This window comes from Vulpes vulpes, chromosome 4 (genome assembly GCF_048418805.1).
Source record: "Vulpes vulpes isolate BD-2025 chromosome 4, VulVul3, whole genome shotgun sequence".
Classification (NCBI taxonomy): domain Eukaryota; kingdom Metazoa; phylum Chordata; class Mammalia; order Carnivora; family Canidae; genus Vulpes; species Vulpes vulpes.
The window spans coordinates 54,036,457-54,052,870 of NC_132783.1; the positions used below are offsets into that span (position 1 = coordinate 54,036,457).

The following is a 16,414-nucleotide window of genomic DNA, read 5'->3' on the forward strand; positions in this document are numbered from 1 at the left end:
TGGTGCCCGAGATTCTCTAAAATACAGATCTGTATGTATTAATCCCCAGCTGAAACCCTTTTGAGTCACCCTTTGTTTCCAACTCAACTATTTTTTTTTAGGTTCTAATATTTTATTCAAGTCTTATTTTATGTTAATTACAGCATTGGAAGAGATGGATCTAATTCCTCACAAAATGGGAGACTCTAAAATGTACCCACTGCTAAAAAATAAGTGGAGTGGCAAGAATATAAATAGAAATCCAATTTAGATACCGAATGATGTCACAGTGTGATTATAGTCACAGAGACTGTTCTAGCTTGCAGCTAGTACTCTAAGAAGCTACTTCATCTGGTTCAAGGGCAAAAAAACACAACATGAAAGGGAATTAAGTCCTGAATTATTGGTATCATCACATCCACCTTCTCAATCCCAAAATGGCACACAAAAAAACAGCTACCGTGCACTGCAGACTATTTTGGCATAAAAGAGGTGATGGACTGGGGTGGAAATATGTCACGAAAATCTGTCTGAAGTCTCTTTCAGGGACACCTGGGTGGCTCAGTTGGTTAAGTGTCTGTCTTCAGCTCAGGTCATGATCCCTGGGTCCTGGGATGGAGCCCGGAATTGGGCTTCTTGCTCTAGTGGAGAGTCTGCTTATCCCTCTGGCCCCATCCTCTGCTTGTCTGCTTTGTCTCCTAAATAAATAAAACCATAAAAAATAAATATATAAAGTCTCTTTCAGATGAGCTAGTTTACAACATCAAAAAATAAGCCTTTCCCCTATTAGACTATAAAACCAAGGTTCGGTTCTCAGGAAATGACAATTTCATTCATGTACTGAATGCCAATTTACAAATTGCTTAGAAATTATTAGCTTTCATTAGGGGCCATTTCTAGATAAAAAAGAAAGAAATCTGGGATCCCTGGGTGGCGCAGCGGTTTGGCGCCTGCCTTTGGCCCAGGGCGCGATCCTGGAGACCCGGGATCGAATCCCACATCAGGCTCCCGGTGCATGGAGCCTGCTTCTCCCTCCGCCTGTGTCTCTGCCTCTCTCTCTCTCTCTCTGTGACTATCATAAATAAATAAAAAAAATTAAAAAAAAAAAAAGAAAGAAATCTGACATCTCTATAGGCCACCAACTTCTCCTCAAGTCTACAGCTGAAAGGACCTTTTTTGGAATTGGGTTTCCTCTGTGTCTCTGAAAGGGTAATATCTTAAAGCAGAATCATCTTTAATCTGGAGGTCTGGGCAGCCCTGGTGGTCCAGCGGTTTAGTGTCATCTTCAGCCAGGGGTGTGATCCTGGGGTCCCGGGATCGAGTCCCACATCAGGCTCCCTGCATGGGGCCTGCTTCTCCCTCTGCCTGTGTCTCTGCCTATGTGTCTCTCATTAATAAATAAATAAAATCTTTAAATTAAAAAAAAATCTGGAGGTCTAACATGATATTTAGCATTACTGCATCCCAGGCAAAGGTACACTAAATATTGAAGGTAGCTATCCTGTAAAATAGTTTAAAATTAAATAATTGTACAGTATTCAGTTATACTTGCATTCCAGTCCTAAGCCAAGCTTGTGGCCACCAGTGTTGACTTTCTTGCCATCCAGTAGAACTGACAACGTCAGTCTGACATTTGGCTTTAGGGTCTGAATGTATCCTAAACCCATCAGGCTGGAATCGTTCACTTCAGCTGGGAGACATGCATCAGGGTCCAACTGACACTTGGCTGCTATTCCAAAACGAGTTCTACTAGTTCCTGATGTCTAGGCCAGATTAACATTGGTCTCCAACTTCTTGTTCACCTTCTGATAAAAGGAGCCACTACACTCTATCTTGTTTACATTAGTGTGAAGCTGCAATTCACCTGTCTTGTAGCCAACCACAAAGTTGCTCTGGGTCCCTCCAGACTTTGTGGCCTCAGAATTCATCTGGGAGCTAGCCAGCCAGCCTTCTTATTTATTTATTTATTTATTAAGATTTTATTTATTTATAGAGACACACAGAGAGAGAGAGAGGCAGAGACACAGGCAGAGGGAGAAGCAGGCTCCATGCAACAAGCCTGATGTGGGACTCGATCCCGGGTCTCCAGGATCACACCCCGGGCTGCAGGTGGTGCTAAACCGCTGCGCCACCGGGGCTGCCTGCCAGCCAGCCTTCTTGACATGGCACCTGAGCATCCCAGACTGAAGGCCCAGCCACGTAGAAATCCATGTCCAGGTTGATGCACTCTCTTTATACCCTGCCTTGATTTTAGCATCCCACCCCCTCACCCCCACCCTAGCATCCCACTCTTGCCCCCCGTGTTTGGTGAGAAGATGAATCAAAGGTCAGCTTCAGTCCACATGCAAGCTGATCTTCCACAAAGATCTCCACACCTACTGTGTTGTTAGTGTTCCATTTCTTTGTAGAGATCAGATCATGTTTGGTGCATCTGTACTTAGTTTCCAGGCCAACCCTCACTTTGGTGTTTGGTCTCAGTGTTGGCTGAACCTAAGCTTGTATATTCCAGTCCATTCTCAGATTTTTTTTAAACATTTTATTTATTAGAGAGAGAGAGAGAGAGAGAGAGCACAAGCAGGGGGGAGAGGCAGAGGGAGAGGAAGAAGTGGGGTCCCCACTAAGCAGGAAGCCTGGAAGTGGGGCTTGATCCCAGAACTGCAAGATCATGACCTGAGCTGAAGGCAGAGGCTTAACGAACTGAGCCACCAAGCATCCCCTAGATTTTTTTTTTCAAATTAGGTTTTATGAAGTCTAATCCATAGCCCGTGGTGAAGACATCCCTGGCAGATTTACCAAGATTAGCATTCATGGGAGGCACAGCCATCCCTGGCTCAGGGGCAGTGGCATCAGGCTGGGTGGTGGCTATAGCGTGAGCACCAGATTCTGAAATTAACTTCTGATTTTTAAGTCCTGCTACTTCGCACCGGCCTGTACCATCATCGCCCACACACCTGGCACTGGCATGACTCGAGGCCTCTCCTTGTGTTCTCTCCTTTCTCTGGATTGATCTCTCTATTATTTTCTACCTAATGAGTTGGTATTAAGCCTTCAAGACACTGATAAAAAATTTTCTCTTCTGTGAAGTCTTCCTTAGTAATCTCAGACACAAGTTAGTCACTTCCACTTGTTTGTTTCCATTTTACTGGGGACGTAGCCCTGCCTTTGTACTTAACAGGTTGTGCTGGAATTATGTGTTTATGGGTCTGTCTTTCTCTGTAAACTATGATCTACTCAATAACAGGGACTGCTGCTAATTCTCTGTTTTCCCAAAACCACAGCCACATCCCTGGCACATCAAAGATGTTTAATAACAGTGTGATGAGTAGATGAATTAATAAATGAATGGATTAGTATAACACCTCAGGTGACATCTATGTTAGTAAGATGGTAAAGACAGTAAAGTGGTGGCAAGTAGGATACAGGTCCCACTGCTGTAGCCATGTGACTTTGGGCAAATTTCTGACTTTCTGTGGCTCAGTTTCCTCATCTATAAAACGGTAATGATAATACCTTTCTAGTTGTGTGAATTAAATAATAAATGTAAAGTCTTAGAAGAAGGCCTGGCACATATTAATCATTCTATATGTATTAGTTATTCATGTTATTGTTCATGGAGAATCACTGTAAACTCCATGAGAGGTAGGGACTATGTTTTGACTTATATTTATTTATTTGAAAAAAAGATTTTATTTATTTATTCATGAGAGAAACTGAGAAAGGCAGAGACATAGGCCAAGTCACCTCAGGTCCTCACCACTGGGCTGGGGGACAAGGTGGCCCTGGAGCTTCTGAAACTTTCATTTCACCCTCATAGGAACTTTGACTCTGCTCACCTCATTCTCAGTGTTCTCTCTAAAGACAGTGAAGGGGAAAAGGATGCTATATACAAGGAGTGATTTAAAAAGACATTAAGAGCCAGGAAAGCCCACTTTTTCTTCTGTAGCCCATTGACTCATAACCTGCTGATGAAGCCACTTTTTAAAAAGTATTTTATTTATTTATTTATTTATTTATTTATTTATTTATCTATTTATTTATTTATTGTGAGTGCAAGGGGAAGGAAGGGAAGAAGGAGAGGGAGAGAGAGAGAGAATCTCAAGCAGACTCTGTGCTGAGTGCAAAGCCTAATACAGGGTTCGATCTCACAACCTTGAAATCATGACATGAGCCTAAATCAAGAGTTGTACACTTAATCAACTGAGCTAGCCAGGTGCTCCTGAAGCCACCTTTTCTGGTCCTTGGCTTGATCTGTAAAAATCAAACCCTAATATCTTGTGTGCCTACTCATAACTAGACTAGATAATGGTGACTTCAGTAATTGTTTGTCATCTGCCTCACAGGGACAGAGTCAAAATGAGATTTGTAAGGGGAATGTCTTAGTTCAGGCTGCTATAACAGAGTACCATAGACAGTGATGTATCAATAATAGAAATTTATTTCTTACAGTTCTGGAGGCTGGAAGTATGAGATCAGGGGGCTGGCAGATTTGGATTCTGGCAAAGGTCCTCTTCTAAGCTGTAGATTGCTGACTTTTTGTGTCCTTACATGGTAGAAGAAGAGAGTCAGCTCTCTGGCTGAAGGTTCCACCTTCATGACTTAATTACCTCCCAAAGGCCCCAACTCCAGATATGATCACATTGTGATTAGAGTTTCAGCATATGAAGAGGGGAAGTGAAGAAAAACATTCATCAAGTGATCTTCTTCATTTAGTAGAGAGGCAAAACTTTATTCATCTTAGGTTTTCAGCAGGGCTCTTTAACAAAAAGACAGATTAATGAGAGAAAAACAAATAACCTGGGACGCCCGGGTGACTCAGCAGTTGAGTGCCTGCCTCTGGCTCAGGGCATAATCCTGGAGTCCCAGGATGGAGTCCCACATTGGGCTCCTTGCATGAAGCCTGCTTCTCCCTCTGCCTGTGTCTCTGCCTCTGTCTCTCTCTCTCTCATAAATAAATAAAATCTTAAAAAAAAATTATGGTAGTTAGTTCTCTGGTCAGACCATAGATTTTTCCAACCTGCAGTGTAACCAAGAAAGACTGACAAACAAGGGCAGGAATATTTCTATAAGAAATGCATTCATCTATTCAAAATGGAAAACCAGGGCCACATGTTCTTTTCACCTCCACACTTAATGTCCCTTTGATTCCATTCCCAGCATCTTGGGATTTGTTTACCCTCAAGGTCTCTGTTGCCGAGCAGTAGTACCTGGAATTCCCCCAAAACAATGCTGCCTGCTTTGAATACAGCCTGGAGCAGGCTGTAGTTAAAGGAAAAAAGAAGAAGCAGGGAGCTGACGATCTCTTTTGGAGATGAAGTGCTCTGGGTGGGGTCTGCAACTTTGCTGCTATAACTGCCAGTATTACTGTCAGTCTGAGACTTCACCACATTTCTTTTCTTCTATGAATTCCAACATGGACTTGCCTATTTTTCTTTTAATATCATCATCTTGGGTTGACTAGAATCTCTCTCCTCTATAAGCCACTGAAGGACAAAGTGAAATCTCACAGCTTTGCCTGTCCCTGACATACGCAGTCTATGGAGGACTTTTAAAGAGGTGCAGGTGAAGATTGGGTTGTAACCCTCCTGTGAAGGGTTACACCTCCTGTGAATTTGTTGCAGTGATTGGAGTAGCCAGATATTTTCTAGATACTAAAGTATTGTATCCAAAGGGCATTGTATTGATTCACATTAAGGTCACCTGCATGAAATAGAAAACTTGAAATGATAGTGGCTTAATCAAGAGAGAAGTTCATTTTTCTTGTGCATCAAAGAAGTCTGGAGATAGGCAGTGGCCATGTGGAGGCTCTATAGTCATCAGAGAGTTCTTTTTTGTCTTTTCTTTTCCAACCTCCCAGCACATGAATATCAACCTCAAAATCACATGAACATCCAAGTGGTAAGGAACATCCATTCACAGATTTTCCAGGGATCATGCAAACGGTGGAAGATAGTAAGTAAACAGCTGTAGGGCTAGGGAATCCTACTGTATCTAGGAATCTTACTTTTCTTTTTCTTTAAACTCTCCAAGACTGGCCACTGAGGACCTATCTGGGCTACCAGGCAAATTGAGAAGTCAAGTGAATGTCAGATGTGAACTGGAGAAGGAAGGAAGCAAAATTCTAAGAAGCAGCAGAAATAACCCCAAACATCAGACATTGTTTTGGAGGATGTTTGGGTATAAGAGCTGTAAATAGATTTTCCATTTGCCTGTTTAGCACTGTATCAGTCAGAAACTCAACAGGAAACTGGGTGCAACTCAAGTTAGATCATTTGAGGAAATGATCTTTGTTCACAAATTTGTAAGGTGTAGCATCACCACAAGAGAATGCTTTAACCTGGGTTCAGTAGCAGCAGGGTGGTTAACACCCCTAGGCCTGAAAGGAGAATGGTAGGGAGTGGTCATTGAAAGGAATGCAAGGATTGCCTTGAGAAGAACTGTCTTTTGGGCAAGAGACAGCCTGGAGAAGGGAACAAAGAGAGTTAATGCACCTATTCCCTTCCCTCCTATACTTTCTAGGGCTTTCCAGTGGATGAACCCAAGTGAAGCCAGAGGGCAAGGGAACCCTTTGGTATGGTCCATACAGGTGAGCCTGCTGGGACAGGAAAGTGTGGACAGTAGATTTGGAGGGGCAAAAGTAGTTATAAAGCAAGAACATTGATATTAAACTGCAAATAAAGAATAGAATAAAGTCACTTTCATTTGCACTCTTTTTATGTTCATTCTGTCATTAACTGTGGTAGCCAGCCTCCCAAGTAGCCCCTAGTGGTTCTCGCCTCTTGATGTTCATGTGGCAGGAGTGATGGCGGGTGGCTTCTAAGGCTGAGTCACATTGAGGCTTCTGACTTCTGCCTTGGATCACTTGTTCTGGAGGATACTAGCTGTCAGGTCATGAGGATACTCACACAGGTGTATGTGGTATGGAGCTAAAGCCTCCTATAGCAACCACTTAACAGCCATGAGAGAGAACCATCTTAGAAGAGGACCTCTAGCCCCGGTCAAGCCATTGTATGACTGCAATTCTGACTGACATTTTGACTGCAACCTCATGAGAGACCCCAAACAGAACTGCCCAGCTAAGCTGCTCCCAAATTCCTGACTCTCAGAATTATGTGAACTAATAAATGTTTATTGTTCTTCAAGAAACAGAGTTTTGGAGTAATTTGCTATGCAGTGATAGATAACTAATGGTGATTGTTAATTTAGATGTCAATTTGATTGTATGCTGCACCAACTGAGCCAGCCAGGCTCACACACAATACTTCTGACATCAAATGGGTGTCCTACAATTTTAAAAAAATATTTTATTTACTTATTTATTCACGAGAGAGACACACACAGAGAGAGAGGCAGAGACACAGGCAGAGGGAGAAGCAGGCTCCCTGCAGAGAGCTTGACGTGGGACTTGATCCCAGGTCTCCAGGATCACGCCCTGGGCTGAAGGCAGCGCTAAACCGCTGAGCCACTCGGGCTGCCCGGTGTCCTACAATTTAACTCAATTTTGACACTGTCCTCCTGGAGCTAGCACTGACCTCACGGGTTAAGAGGTCAGTTTCACAAGGCTACCCCTACTTCAGATGGCAACTACAAATCCCACATAGCCACCTGAACTTCTGACTAACAAACTATAAATCAAGGGTTCCCATAACCCCCTCCTTAGGTTCAGTAATTTGCTAGAAAACACAGAATTTGGGAAATGCTCTACTTCCTACCCAGTTTATTATAAAGTATGTCTTTGTCTGTTTGGGCAGCACAAAGTACCATAGACCGGGTGGCATATAGGTTAACAGAAATTTATTTCCCACAGTTCTGGAGGCTGGAAGTCTGAGATCAGGATGCCATCATGGTCAGGTTCTAGTGAGAGCCCTCTTCGGGTTATAGACTATTAACTTCTGGTTGTATCTTCACATAGTGGAGAAAGGATAGAGAGAGCTCTCTGTGATCCCTTTTTATAAGGGCACATGTCTCATCATGAGGGCTCCACCCTCATGACCTAATTACCTCCCAAGACCTATCTCCTAGTACTGTCACACTGAGAGTTAGAATTTCAACATATGAATTTGAGCCTGGGTGGCTCAGTGGTTGAGCATCTGTCTGAGCATCTGCCCCAGAGCATGATCCTGGGGTCCAGCATCGAGTCCTTCATCGGGCCTTGCAGGGAGCCTATTTCTCCCTCTGCCTGTGTCTCTGCCTTTCTCTCTGTGTCTCTCATGAATAAATAAAATCTTAAAAAAAAAAAAAAAGAATTTGGCAGCAGCAGGGAAGAGTATACATTCAGCCCATTTCTATATACAACCCTAGAACAGCCAAATAAAAAAGATGCATAGGACAACTTATGGAGGGAGGGGTGCAGTTTCCATGTCTTCTCCAAAGTACCACTCTGTCCACACCGCAATATGCTCACCAACTCAGAGGTTCCATTCCTAGGCATGTGTGAGCAAATCATTGATCGTTGCTCATTAATCTGCAGATCAATCTCTAGCCCCTCTCCTTTCCTTGGAGGTCAAGGGGTAGGGCTGAAAGCGCAAACGCTATCAAAATACCAACATCAGTTTTCACAAAACTAGAACAGATAATACCAAAATATGTATGGAACCACAAAAGACCTAGAATAGCCAGTGCAATCTTGAGAAAGAAAAACAAGGCTGGAGGTATCACAATTCTAGATTTCAAGATATATTGCAAAGCTGTGGTAATCAAAGCAGTAAGGTACTGGCCTAAAATTAGACACATAGATCAATGGAACAGAATAAAGAGCCCAGAAATAAACCCATATTTATATGGTCAATTAATCTACGACAAAGGAGGCAAGAACATACAAGGAGGGAAAAGACAGTCTTTTCAATAAATGTGCTGGGAAAACTGGACAGCTATATGTAAAAGAATGATACTTGGACCACTTTCTAACAAAGTATGCAAAAATCAATTCAAAGTTGATTAAAGACCTAAATGTGAAATCTGAAACCATAAAAAAATCCTAGAAGAGAACACAGGTGGTAATTTCTTTGACATCAGCTATAAAATTTTTCTAGACAAATCTCCCAAGTAAGGCATGGGAAAAAAAGCAAAAACAAATTGTTGGGAGTACATCAAAATAAAAACATTTTGCACTGCAAAGGAAACCATCAAAAAACCCTAAAAGACAACCTACTGAATGGGAGAAGATACTTGCGAATGATATATCTGATAAGGTGTTCATATCCAAAATATGTAAAGAACTTATACAATGCAACACCAAAAAACAATCCAATTAAAAATAAACAGAGGACCTGAATAGACATTTTTCCAAAGAAGACATACAGATAGATGGCCAACAGACACTTGAAAGGATGCTCAGGAACACTAATCATCAGGGAAATGCAAATCAAAACCAAAACCATAATGAGATATCATCTTATATCTGTCAGAACAGATAGAATTAGAAAGATAAGAAATAACAAATGCTGGCAAGGATGTGGAGTAAAAGGAACCCTCATACACAGTTGATGAGGATGTAAATTGATACAGCCACTGTGAAAAAAAATATGGAGATCCGTAAAAAATTAAAAATAGAAATACCATATGTTCTAGTAATTCTACTACTAGGTATTTACCAAAAGAAAATAAAAATAATTCAAAAAGATATATGCACCCCTTTGTTTCTGGTAGCATTACTTACAATAGCCAAGATATAGAATCAACCTAAATGTCCATCAGTAGACAAATGGATAAGAAAGATGTGGTATATACAAACACAATGGAATATTACATAGCCAGAAAAAAGAATGAGATTGCTTCATTTGGGACAACATGGATGGACCTAGAAGATATTAGGCTAAGTGAAATAAGTCAGACAGATAAAGAAAAATACCGTGATTTTTGCGTGTGTAATTAAAAAAAATAACAAATAAAGAAAACCAGAAAGCAGAATCAGACCTATAAATACAGAGAACAAGCTGATGGTTGCCAGAGTGGAAGAGGGGGTGGAGAGATGGGCAAATGGGTGAAACGGAGTAGGAGATAATGAAATGAATAAGTCACGGGAATAAAAGGCACAGCATAAGGAATATAGTCAATGATACTGTGATAGTGTTGTGAGTATAGCATAATGTATAAACTTGACAAATCACTGTGTTTTGCATCTGAAATGAATGTAACATTGTGTGTCAACTATACTAAAAAAAAAAGTGTGTATTTTTCAAAACATAGAATGTACAACACCAAGAGTCTACAGTAATGTAAAACCATGGACTTTGAGTGACAGTACAGGTTCATCAATTGAAACAAATGTGCTATCTAGTGAGAGATGTAGGTAATGGGGGAGACTGTGCATGTATGAGGGGGCCCTGATATATATGAGGACTCTATACTTTCCACTCAGTTTTGCTGTCAACCTAAAACTACTCTAAAAAGTAATGTCTACTTCCTATAGGAAACTGCACAGAGGATCATAGTGGAAGGGAGGGAAAACTGAACAGGAAGTCATCAGAGGGGGAGAAAAACCATGAGAGACTCTTAACTGTAGGAAACAAAATGAGGGTTGCTGGAGGGGAGGTGGATGGGTGGGGGATGGGGTAATTGGGTGATGGGCATTAAGGAGAGCACCTGATGTGATGAGCACTGGGTGTTATATGCAACTGATAAATTATTGAGCACTACATCTGAGACTAATGATGTACTATATGTTGGCTAATTGAATTTAAATTAAAAAAATGCCTCTTAAGTATATATTGACATGGAAAGCTATTATCTAGAATTATTTATTGGATGTTTATATTAAGATAATGTCTATTGGGACACCTGGGTGGCTCTGTTGGTTATGTAGGACTCTTGATTTTGGCTCTGGTCATGATCTCAGGATGGTGAGATCAAGCTTGGGGCTGGGCTCCATACACAATGGGAAGTCTGCTTGAGACACTCTATCTCTCCCTCTCCCCTCCCCTTGCACATTCTCTCTTTCTAAAATAAATAAATAAATCTTTTTTTAAAGATTTTTCTCACTGAGTACCTATTTAAATACAAAAATAATGTTGCGGGATCCCTGGGTGGCGCAGCGGTTTGGCGCCGGCCTTTGGCCCAGGGCACGATCCTGGAGACCCCGGATCGAATCCCACATCAGGCTCCCGGTGCATGGAGCCTGCTTCTCCCTCTGCCTGTCTTTGCCCCTCTCTCTCTCTCTCTCTCTCTGTGACTATCATAAATAAATAAAAATTAAAAAAAAAAAACAAAACAAAACAAAAATAATGTTGCTAATACAGTCTCTATATACAAAAATAATGTTGCTAATACAGTCTACAATCATAGATTCCATAATAATGATCATACTGTGAAACCCTATAACATGCATTTTATATTATTCAATCATATTGTTGAATCAACTTTAATTTTTTAAAAGATAGATTATTTTTAGAATAGATTTCTGTATATCACAAAACTGAGTAGAAAGTAGATATTTCCTGTATACCTTCTGCCCCCACGCATGCACGACAGCTATTATCTATGTATATTGACATGGAAAGCTATCCATAATATACATTGGGTAAAAATAAAATTAACAGAAGAATATGCATAATAAATAGGATATAATTTGAGCTGTAATATGTATGCTTGTAGTTTCATGGGAAATACTAAGTCACATTTTATTATTATCCCTGATTTTTGTGGGAAAACAGAAACTTAAATTTATGTGGGAAAATGAGAACAATCAGCTACAAAGGTGAAGCCAAGGGATAAAACTAAGTTTGTCTGGCATGGTACCTGGCCTAACACACTTTAACATTAGGTAGAAAGGTCTGTGAGGGAATGCCAGGAGTCGTTGACACAATGATGCAAAAACTGGGGTTGTGAGGTGACCAGGGGGTACATTTGTTTTAAGGAAACTAGGCTATGGTACATTGCTGCACTGGTGGGAAAGTGGGCGGGCGGGGGAGGGGACGGTGCACAGCAAGAGCCACTATGGAATCAATGATTCAACCTCAATTTAGAGCAAAAACAACCATTCTGAATTTCAGAGAACCAAGGTTCAAATCCTGTCTTGGAGTAATCACTGCCAGCTATTGATCCTTAAAATAGTGAAAAAACTAGATCATCTCAGGACGTGTCCCTAATGTTGCAACCTCTGTTATCTTAGTGACAGAGTCCTCTTGGCTTGTGTAGCTTTAGGCCATCTGATACAATCTCCTATGCAAGTCAGGAACCTCTCTTACAGTTGTACCAATGTATTTTTTCATCTTTTCTAGCTCAGTAAATTCTGATCTCTTATAACTCCCAGGAGGAGGAGATGGCAGGTATAGGACAAATTGCTGCTTTTATTGGAGTGGGCTTTTTATTTGAATGTATTATCACAAAATATTTTATGTGTGCAAATTTTTATTTATGGAAATAGGATTGCATCGTATATCTCCTTAGGGTGTTTATATTTTTCCACTCAGCTCTATGTATATGAGTTACAGCTTTGCCTGCATCTAAGCTGATACTACTCAGAGAAGCTGTAGACTTCAGTATGTGCATCACATCTTATCCGTCTACTCTCACAGGGATGAGCACCCATGTAAACTCAACTCCTTTCCACCTTTGGCTGTACACAGCAAACAACTTTGCCTGGGTTACCATATAACCTGTGTGAAAATTATTTGGAATATTTACTAGGAGCAGAATTTCTGGGTCACAGATATATACATGCTTCATTAGATTAAATGATGTCACATTACTCTCCAGAATGGCTGCATCAGGTAGATGCCCACCAGTAGTAGAGAATAGTATGTTCCTTTCCCCCAACATTTCTTCCAACCCTTAGCAAGATTCAAATTTCTGATTTTTTGTTAGCCTGAAAGGTATAAAGTGATATCCTTGTGAATGTTTTTGTTTGCTTTTCTCAGATTACTATTGATTCATGTTTATATAACTAACCCATAGTGAAGTTGATATGCTGAGAAGGGTCAGATTGATCTTGTTGTTTCAGGTTTCTCTGCACATTTGTTCTGTTCCCTGTGTTAAAGCAATATCATTTTTTAAACAGCTTTACTGAGATATAATTCACAGACCATATAATTCACCCATGTAAAGTGCACAATTCAATGGTTTTTAGCAAATTAACAGAACTGTGCAACCATCAGTAAAACCAATTTTACAACATTAAAAAAAAATGTGTATAGCAGGGCACCTGGGTGGATCAGTCAGTTAAGCATCCAGGTCATGATCTCTTGATTTCAGCTCAGGTCATGATCTTGGAGTTTTGAGATTGAGCCCCAAGTTGGGTTCTGCACTGGGTGTGGAGCCTGCTTAGGATTCTCTCTTTCTCTCTGCCCCTTCTCTTTCTAAAAAAATTAAATAAAAAAAATGTATAGCAAATGTTTATTAGGAAATATGTCAGAAGTTACCTATACTCTTTACAAAAAAAAAAGATTTTATCTATTTATTCATGAGAGACACACAGAGAGAGGCAGAGACATAGGCAGAAGGAGAAGCAGGCTCCCTGCGGGGAGCCCAATGAGATGGACTCCATCCCAGGAGCTGGGATCACGAACTGAGCTGAAGGCAGATGCTCAACCACTGAGCCACCCGGGTGCCCAAAGAGGGAGAGAATCTTAAGCAGATTTCCCACTGAGTGTGAAGCCTGAGGCAGGGCTTGATCTCGCGACCCTGAGATCATGACCGGAGCCAAAATCAAGAGTTAGGTTCCTACCTGACTGAGCCACTCAGGCGCCTCTAATTTTAGAACATTTTTATCACCTCAGAAAGAACCCCTACGCCCATTAACATGTATTCTCCATTGTTTCCAAAACTCCCACACTCCAGAGCCCTAGGAAACCATGAATCTTCATATCTCTGTAGATTTGTGTATTCTAGACATTTCATATAAATGGAATCACACAATATGTGGTCTTTTGAGATTGGCTTCTTTCACGTAGTACTATGTTTTTGAGGTTCATCCATGTAGGAGCACATATCTGTACTCATTCCTTTCTTTCTTTTTTTTTTTTTAATTTTTTATTTATTTATTTATGATAGTCACACAGAGAGAGAGAGGCAGAGACACAGGCAGAGGGAGAAGCAGGCTCCATGCACCGGGAGCCCGACAGGGATCCCTGTACTCATTCCTTTCTATTGCTGAATAATACTCCATTGTATAGAGGTATCATATTTTCTTTATCCATTCATCAGTTGATGGATTTTGGGTTGTTTTCACCTTCTGATTGTTATAAAGAATGCTACTATGTACATTCATGTACATACTTTTGTATGGATATGTTTTAAGCTCTTTTGGGTATATACCTAAAAGCTAGGAATGGTAACTCTATATTCAATATTTTGAGTGACTGCCAAATTGTTTTCTATAGTGACTGTATAATTTTATATTCCCACCAACAATGTACTAAGATTCCAATTTCTCCATATCCTTGTCTACACCTGTTATTGTCCATTTTGTTAATTATAGCCATCCTAGTGGGTGTGAAGTGGTATCTTATGGTGGTTTTGATTTGAATTTTTCCCTTTAAGATTATTTATTAATTTGAGAGAGAGAGACAAAGAGAGCATGAGTATGGGGATGGAGAAGGGACAGAAGGAGAGGGAGAGAGTCTTAAGCAGACTCCACACTGAGTGGGGAGCCCAATACAGGGTTCAATCTCACAACCCTGAAATCATGACCTGAGCTGAAACCAAGAGTCAGATGCTTAACTGACTGTGCTATCCAGGCACCATGATTTGAATTTTCTCAATGACTAATGGTGTTGGGCATCTTTTCATGATGTGATATTTATGGGTGATCTATATATCTTCTTTGGGGGAATGTCTATTCAGATCTTTTGCCCGTTTATAATTTTTTTTTTAATAATTGAGTTATAAGAGTTTTTTAAAAATATATTTTGAATAAAAGTCTTTTATGAAATTTGTGATTTAAAATATTTTCTTGGGGGATCCCTGGGTGGCGCAGTGGTTTAGCACCTGCTTTTGGCCCAGGGCGCGATCCTGGAAACCCGGGATCGAATCCCACGTCGGGCTCCCGGTGCATGGAGCCTGCTTCTCCCTCTGCCTGTGTCTCTGCCTCTCTCTCTCTGTGTGTGACTATTATAAATAAATAAAATTTAAAAAAGACTTATTAAAAAAATAAGTCTTTAAAAAAAAAAGAAAAAAAATATTTTCTTGGGCTAATTGTCTCCTAGCTTAGCTTCAATGTCAAAAACGTAATAGCTGCTACGCTACTCACATTTCTGTGGTAATCTGTGAATTTTTTCTCACAACTCTTCTGACATCAAATGTGTGGATTTTCCCCTCATACCAATGAATTCTCCAACCCTCTGGGTACCAAGCAGATGTCCTATAATTCAATTCAATTCTGATATGAACCACCCAGAGTTAGCACAGACCCCACAGGTTAAAGACTCAGTCCCATAAGTCATTTTAGCTTGTCCCCTGTGCTTCTGACCAATCAGTTATAGGTGGCAGGTTTTTTTTTTTTTTTTAAGATTTCATTTATTTATTTGAGAGAGAGAGAGAGAGGGTTGGGGCTGGGTGGGGGGCAGAGGGAGACGGGGAAAGAGAGAATCTCAAGCAGACTCTGTGCTCAGCATAAATTCCCACTCGGAGCTCCATCTTGAAATCCTGAGCTCATGACAGCTGAGCTGAAATCAAGAGTTGAACACTTAACTGACAGAGCTACTCAAGTGCCCCTAACTGGGAGGTTCTAACTACCCCTTCTTCAGGCTCAGTTAATTGGCTAGAGCAGCTCACAGAACTCAGAGAAACATTTTGCATACTAGATTACTGGTTTATAATAAAAGGATGTAACTTTTATGATCTCACTCATATGTGGAATTTAAGAAACAAAACAGAGGATCATAGGGGAAGAGAGGAAAAAATAAAACAAGGTGAAATCAGAGAAGAAGACAAACCATAGGAGACTCTTAATCATGGGGAACAAACTGAGGGTTGCTGCAGGGGAAGGGAGGAGGGGGATGGGATAACTGGGTGATGGACATTAAGGAGGGCACATGATGTAATGAGCAGCGAGTGTAATATAAGACTGATCAATCACGGGATCCCTGGGTGGCGCAGCGGTTTGGCGCCTGCGTTTGGCCCATGGCACGATCCTGGAGACCCGGGATCGAATCCCACGTCAGGCCCCCGGTGCATGGAGCCTGCTTCTCCCTCTGCCTGTGTCTCTGCCTCTCTCTCTCTCTCTCTGTGTGACTATCATAAATAAATAAAAATTAAAAAAAAAAAAAAGACTGATCAATCACTACCTCTGAAACCAATGATGCATTATATGTTAATTAATTGAATTCAAATAAAATAAAAAAAAATTTTAAAGGCTATAACTCAGGAAGAGCCAGATAGCAGAGATGCATAGGGCAAAGTGTGAGGAAAGGGCATGGAGCTTCCATTGCTCTTCGGAGCATACCACTCTTCCTGATCTCCATGTATTCATCAATCTGGAAACTTCAAACTCCAACTTTTG

General features: G+C 40.8%; 1 protein-coding gene and 1 pseudogene across 3 annotated transcripts in view; both read right to left on the minus strand.

The window, feature by feature from the left end:
- Positions 1 to 16,414, minus strand: part of HERC6 (HECT and RLD domain containing E3 ubiquitin protein ligase family member 6) — a 124,341-nt gene that overhangs the window by 94,102 nt on the left and 13,825 nt on the right. The window lies entirely within an intron of this gene.
- Positions 1,399 to 2,891, minus strand: LOC112919657 (non-selective voltage-gated ion channel VDAC1-like; annotated as a pseudogene).